Source organism: Myxocyprinus asiaticus, chromosome 49 (genome assembly GCF_019703515.2).
Source record: "Myxocyprinus asiaticus isolate MX2 ecotype Aquarium Trade chromosome 49, UBuf_Myxa_2, whole genome shotgun sequence".
Lineage (NCBI taxonomy): Eukaryota > Metazoa > Chordata > Actinopteri > Cypriniformes > Catostomidae > Myxocyprinus > Myxocyprinus asiaticus.
The window spans coordinates 8,454,989-8,461,013 of NC_059392.1; positions in this window are offsets into that span (position 1 = coordinate 8,454,989).

The following is a 6,025-nucleotide window of genomic DNA, read 5'->3' on the forward strand; positions in this document are numbered from 1 at the left end:
CTGTGTAAAGTTATATCCAATTACAGGGTTTTGTTGTCATAGCAATATGGAAGGCTATAAAGTATGGATATAACTTAGTAAGCGATTTTATCACAGTAAAACCATGTTACCATGTATACTGTTTACATCATGTGGCTATACTTTTGAAACGGTGGGAATTTTAGTGTTTATAGAGTGGCCCCATTCACTTCCATTTTAAGTGACTTACTGTAAATGGGATTTTTGACTCTGTCTCTCTCCTTCTTTTTTAAATTAAATTTTTTTGTGGAAATCAACATTATGCCACAAATGCTGATTTTTGAGCTTAATCCTCCTATGGTCTTTGATCATTTTTGACTGAAATACATTTACCTCACTTAATAAAAATGGTTTCCTTTATCTGAGCAGTGCAAGACTTGGTGACTTTTCCTCCATTTGCCATCTCAACAGACCAAATTGTTTTTTTTTTTTTTGACCATTGAAAATGAATGGGAAAGACCAAAAAAACAGAGCAAAAATTTTTTTTCTCTGTCAAATACAATCAATACATCAGCCACAATGCCGAAAAAAAAAAACAGACAGAAATTACAGGGTGAGACTCTAAAACATCCTCAGTGCAAAACATACACACACATTTGACATAAACAAGTCATAATGCTAAACACACACTCAGAAATGAATGGGTGAGACGATAACACACAATGCAGAATATGCACAGAGCCAGGGCATCAATAAGTGGAGCTCAACAGCCATCTTTTGGTCATTGCTGGCATTACAAGTCATCTGTTGTTTTCACACACACACACACACACACACACACACACACACGCAAACGTTTGCAAAATAAATTTTTTACTATAGAAAGTACTCTGATTCTTCTGTTTTATACTCAAACATACTTGATTCATGTTTCAACTTATAGTAGTGAAGGTTCTGAATGTTTAATTTTTGTTAAAAATGTTCTTATTTATATATGAAAATGAAGGGTAAAATGTAGAAATTAACATGCAAATAAGATCAAAATAGAATAAAATCCCAAATGAAATGCACAATTGTTATTGTTCTTACTTCAGGGAAGAAGAAATGGTATCATTATCATAATCAAAAAAAGGGGGTTATGCATCTGACCCTTCCGGTCAAAAATGACCTCAAATACCAAAGGAAAGTGCCCTTTTTCAATACTATAGGAGGGTTAACTTGTATTGAACATTCCTATGTAACACAGAGTACTGAAAATACATTTTAGCACCAGAAAACCACCAGATGTCACCCTTTTACTATACAGTAGGTATAATAATTAAATTATACTGCAGCATTGTAGTGGAAACATTGTACATATTTTATTTCTCCTCTTATGTCCTGATTATTATAAATATATGTGAAGATAATTCAGATCACTTTCTATAATTTAGTGTCAAAACACAATATCTCAATTGCCCATGTACTCTAAATGCTAAACTGTGCAAGACCTGCATTTTAAATACTCCAAAATAACACTTCAATGCTCCCTGAAACTAGAGAAAAAAGGGTGTTTTCATGGTAACAGCTTCAGCAGACAGGAATGGGAGCTCAAGCACAGCCTGTTGCCCTTGTACCGCAATAGCCAGACATTCACAACATGTTTTCCCTGACATTTAGACATGTGAAATGACACTTCCGTTATGTAACTGTGATCATAAGCAAATCTGTCTATTTTCCTTGCTGGGGGTAGCTGCACATTAATTCCAAACAGATCCAGTGACGTACACGATTCATAACTCAAATGAAATGAAAGACTTTCAAAAGCTAAATTCATGTTAAAACATCTTTTTAGTTCTAAGGTTGCAAGCAGTTATTTAACACAGCATGTTGCATGCACTGATGCATATTCAAATTGAGTAGAAAGATCTGATTTTTATGTTAAATCATAGTTTGGTGCATCTAAAAGGGCATGGGAGTGATTTTATTTTCAAAGACATTGCTCATTTCATTCATTAGACTTATTAATATGTATGAGGGGACTGATAGCAGGCTTTTGTTATTTCAGAAATATCAGCAAACTTTTCAAAGAGCTTCTGTCTCACACACACACCACAGCGTGCAAAACATCATGGTGTACTGTTTAACTGAAGGTTAAAGGATATTATGAACACTTCTTCAATATCTCCTAAAATGGACAATGCGTTGAACCACAGTGAAAAAATCTCTTGCGAAAAATGATAGATGTTTTCAAGTATTTTGCAATGGAATTGCATGATACTGACATCACCATGTAGGGTTAAAATCCTAAAACTTTACTGGATGCATTCCAACAGTTAAAAGCATTTAAAAAATCATAACATGAAAGCTTTGTAGTCAGATCAAGTTTCACCAAAATCAAGCAACACAAATTAACACGTTCTCAACTTACAGTTGCTTATTTCCACAAGACAAATGAATGCAAGGAAAGAACATAAACAGAAATAAAGTAGGTCAGATGTTTGGACGTTCAAACATTTTGAAGGATGATGGAAGGTTTTTCACACAATTATAGCTTGGTGGACTGGTCAGTCTTTCTAGATACAGAATGTGATGTTATGCCGGAGACGCCGCTATTTGGCTACTTTTACTGTACAGTAGATGAAACAACCTAACATGAATAACTTCCTTAGTTTTACATAATATTTTTCTGTCACATTACTGATTTATGTTGTAAGGATATACTACTTAGCTAACTTTTAGCTATCAATAGCATACATTAGCATGCTAAATGCTAAATAGTAAATGCTCCTTGAGTAAATCAACATATAGTAAGCTAACTTTCAGCTATCAATAGCATACATTAGCATGCTAAATTCTAGTAAATGTTCCTTGAGTAAAGCAATATGTAGCAGGCTAACTTTCAGCTATCAATAGCATACATTAGCATACTAAATTCTAGTAAATGTTCCTTGAGTAAAGCAACATGTAGCAGGCTAAATTTCAGCTATCAATAGCATACATTAGCATGCTAAATTCTAGTAATTGCTCCTTGAGTAAAGCAACTTGTAGCAAGCTAACTTTCAGCTATCAATAGCATACATTAGCATGCTAAATGCTAAGTAGTAAATGCTCCTTGAGTAAAGCAACATATAGCAAGCTATTTTCGGTGATTTAAAAATAAATAAATTCTACAACAGCATCTTTTTTAACTGTAATACCGGGAAAAAAATGATGGTGTTATGGTAAAACAAATTATTGAAAACAATGGGAATAGTAAAAGTAAAATGTTGTTTTTACACACCTTACGATAATGAGAATAGGGGGGTAAAATGTACTTAAGTGTCCTGAAAATAATGTCACGATGCCAAAAAGCTTAATGGTCCTAAATGTAGGCATTCTTTCCTTTATGTAAAATATAATTATATATATATAATTTTTTTTTTTATTTATTTAACATGGCCCACGATTTGAGGTATCAGTAATGTCTGTAGCATAAACAGTGTGGGATAAGTTACGCATCAAAGTTTAATAGTTAGGGTTAAGGTTTTATTCAAATCCCTATTCTTAAGTATGAGCAAAAATAATAGTGACGCTTTTCTTAGCAAGCACCACTATTAATGATTGAGATCAATATATATATATATATATATATATATATATATATATATATATATATATATATATATATTTAAATGTTCTGGTTAATGTGAATTAATTATCAACAAGATCCTATATTTAAGAAGGCAATAATCCTTTAAAAACTATATTGCTGGCAAGCAGCTCTTGAGGTCATTGCATCTAAACAAAAGGCTCAATAAATAAAGTACAGTTTGAACTGATGTTGGCAACACTTGTGTTGAGGTCAGCAACTTGAGCTTCATGCCAAGTTTCTTAATCACTCTCTTCAAGAAGTATGCAGTGTGCATGTGGAGGTCATATTGTGGTCAAACTGTATTCCAGAATACATTCTGATAGAGTACACAAACCTCGGCTTCCTTTAGAACAACATGAGTTTGCATGTATGTTATGTCAGAAAGACATAATGTATGAGTAATTACTGTATATCCTTAAATAGGAATGGGAAAGATTTACATTTGATGTTTTCATTGTGTTAAAGAGGAAAACTTTAAAGATTTGGCAGGGTTTCACTATAGGGGCAAAAGGACAGAGAGGACAGTGGATATTCAAGGTCATTTGGAATTAAAAATAGACCACTCTTGCAAAAATGTAGGTATGCACGGTTATCTCTGTAGGCTACACCAATGTATGCATGCATGAGTATTACATTACATGCACTGGTGGGGTTTGTATTACTGAAGCGAAATAACTGTAAGTATTAAGTATCAGTGCTTAACTCATCTTGTGTCAGGGTGATAAGTTATTTCCACAAGACAAATGAATGCAAGGAAAGAACATAAACAGAAATAAAGTAGTTCAGAGGTTTGGACGTTCAAACATATTGAAGGATGACAGAAGGTTTTTCCCATGATTATAGCTTGGTGGACTGGTCAGTCTTTCTAGATATGGATGTTATGCCGGAGATGCCACTATTTGGCTACTTTTACTGAACAGTAGATTAAACAAGAGGAAGGTACAAGTGTTTGTTCTGGCCGCATTCTATGTCAGATACGAAGCGAGAAAGAGAAGCAAGTGGAAACTCATTCTCACTCATGGGGGAGTATAACTTTAGCATAACATTCCTGTCCAAATGAGTTTGTTAAATTTATCTTGGTCTTTTGGCTGTTTACCAGCATGCAAACATTCTACAGTGCTCTTTTAAAGTGTTTCAATGAGGTTTGTCTGGTTGCATGTTGTGGAGCAAAAAATTATAGCACTCTTTTTATTCATTGTATTCACACATCAGTACTTTTCATCAGTTTATATTTGACTGTAAATGTTGAAATTCTAATTTTAAACTAGACTTTTACATTTTCTAAAGAAAATGTGAGTGGTGCTTGCCCAAACATGCCAAACACCTTTCACAATTATAGGATGTTGTGAGGTGGTTCTCACGAAACCTTACTCCAAAATAAAAAATAGAAAAACAAATAAGACATTATTTTTTGGCATATAGAAAATGAAGCCTACACTGAAAAAAAATAAAAAAAAAATGCTTTGAATTTACATGATTAAATCATGTACATCTGTTCCACATGCATCAATTAATTTACATCAATATATTTTTTTCTCTTGGTTCAGCTCATTCATTTTTTGTCAGAAAACATGTCATAAAACATAATTTGTTCACATAATTTCAACATAATGGAATAAAGTTATTTTTAAATGACCCAATTATGTAGACTCAAAATGATTTTATATGTGTACCTAACATGAATAACTTCCTTAGTTTTACATAATATGTTTCTGTCACATTACTGATTTAAGTTGTAAGGATATACTTCTTTGCTAAGTTTCAGCTATCAACAGCATACATTAGCATGCTAAATGCTAAGTATGATATGATAATTTTTTTGTGGTAATCAACATTATGCCACAAATGCTGTTCATTGAGCCTAACTTGTATTGAACCTGGAATATTCCTTTACAGACCCGAGCCATATATAGGGACCTGAATATCATAGAGGCTTGGGGTCGGGCTCTTTTGACTTGGCCAAGTAGCTTAACAATAACCAAGCAGCCACCAAAAAATACCCTAGCAAATGCATTGCAATGCCTCAGCAACCACTTAAAATCTTAGCAATTGCATACCAACATTCTACCAAACACCCTAGTTTTGTGGTCCAGAGTTTTCCACAGTAAAACACTAACATTTTCTCAAAACTCTGATTTTAATGGAAAAGTAAAAGTATGGACCAAGAAAACCAAATAACTTCTGATTAAAAGAAATATTGCCTTACAGAGGCACAGTAAAATGTTACATAAATTTGCCCTCAAAAAAGTTATTTGAAGTGTTCAAAAAGTCTGTGTGTTTTAAGGAAACTGGTCTGTAAAGTGATGAAAATTACTCATCAGACCAGCACTGATAAAATATTTCCAGCCAAATAAAACATTCCACATGTTATTGGCTGCTTTTCCTGGAAGAGACAGTTCGTTATCATTTAATACACAGATAGATCTCTCTAACAGATGAGTGCATTTTAGTGCT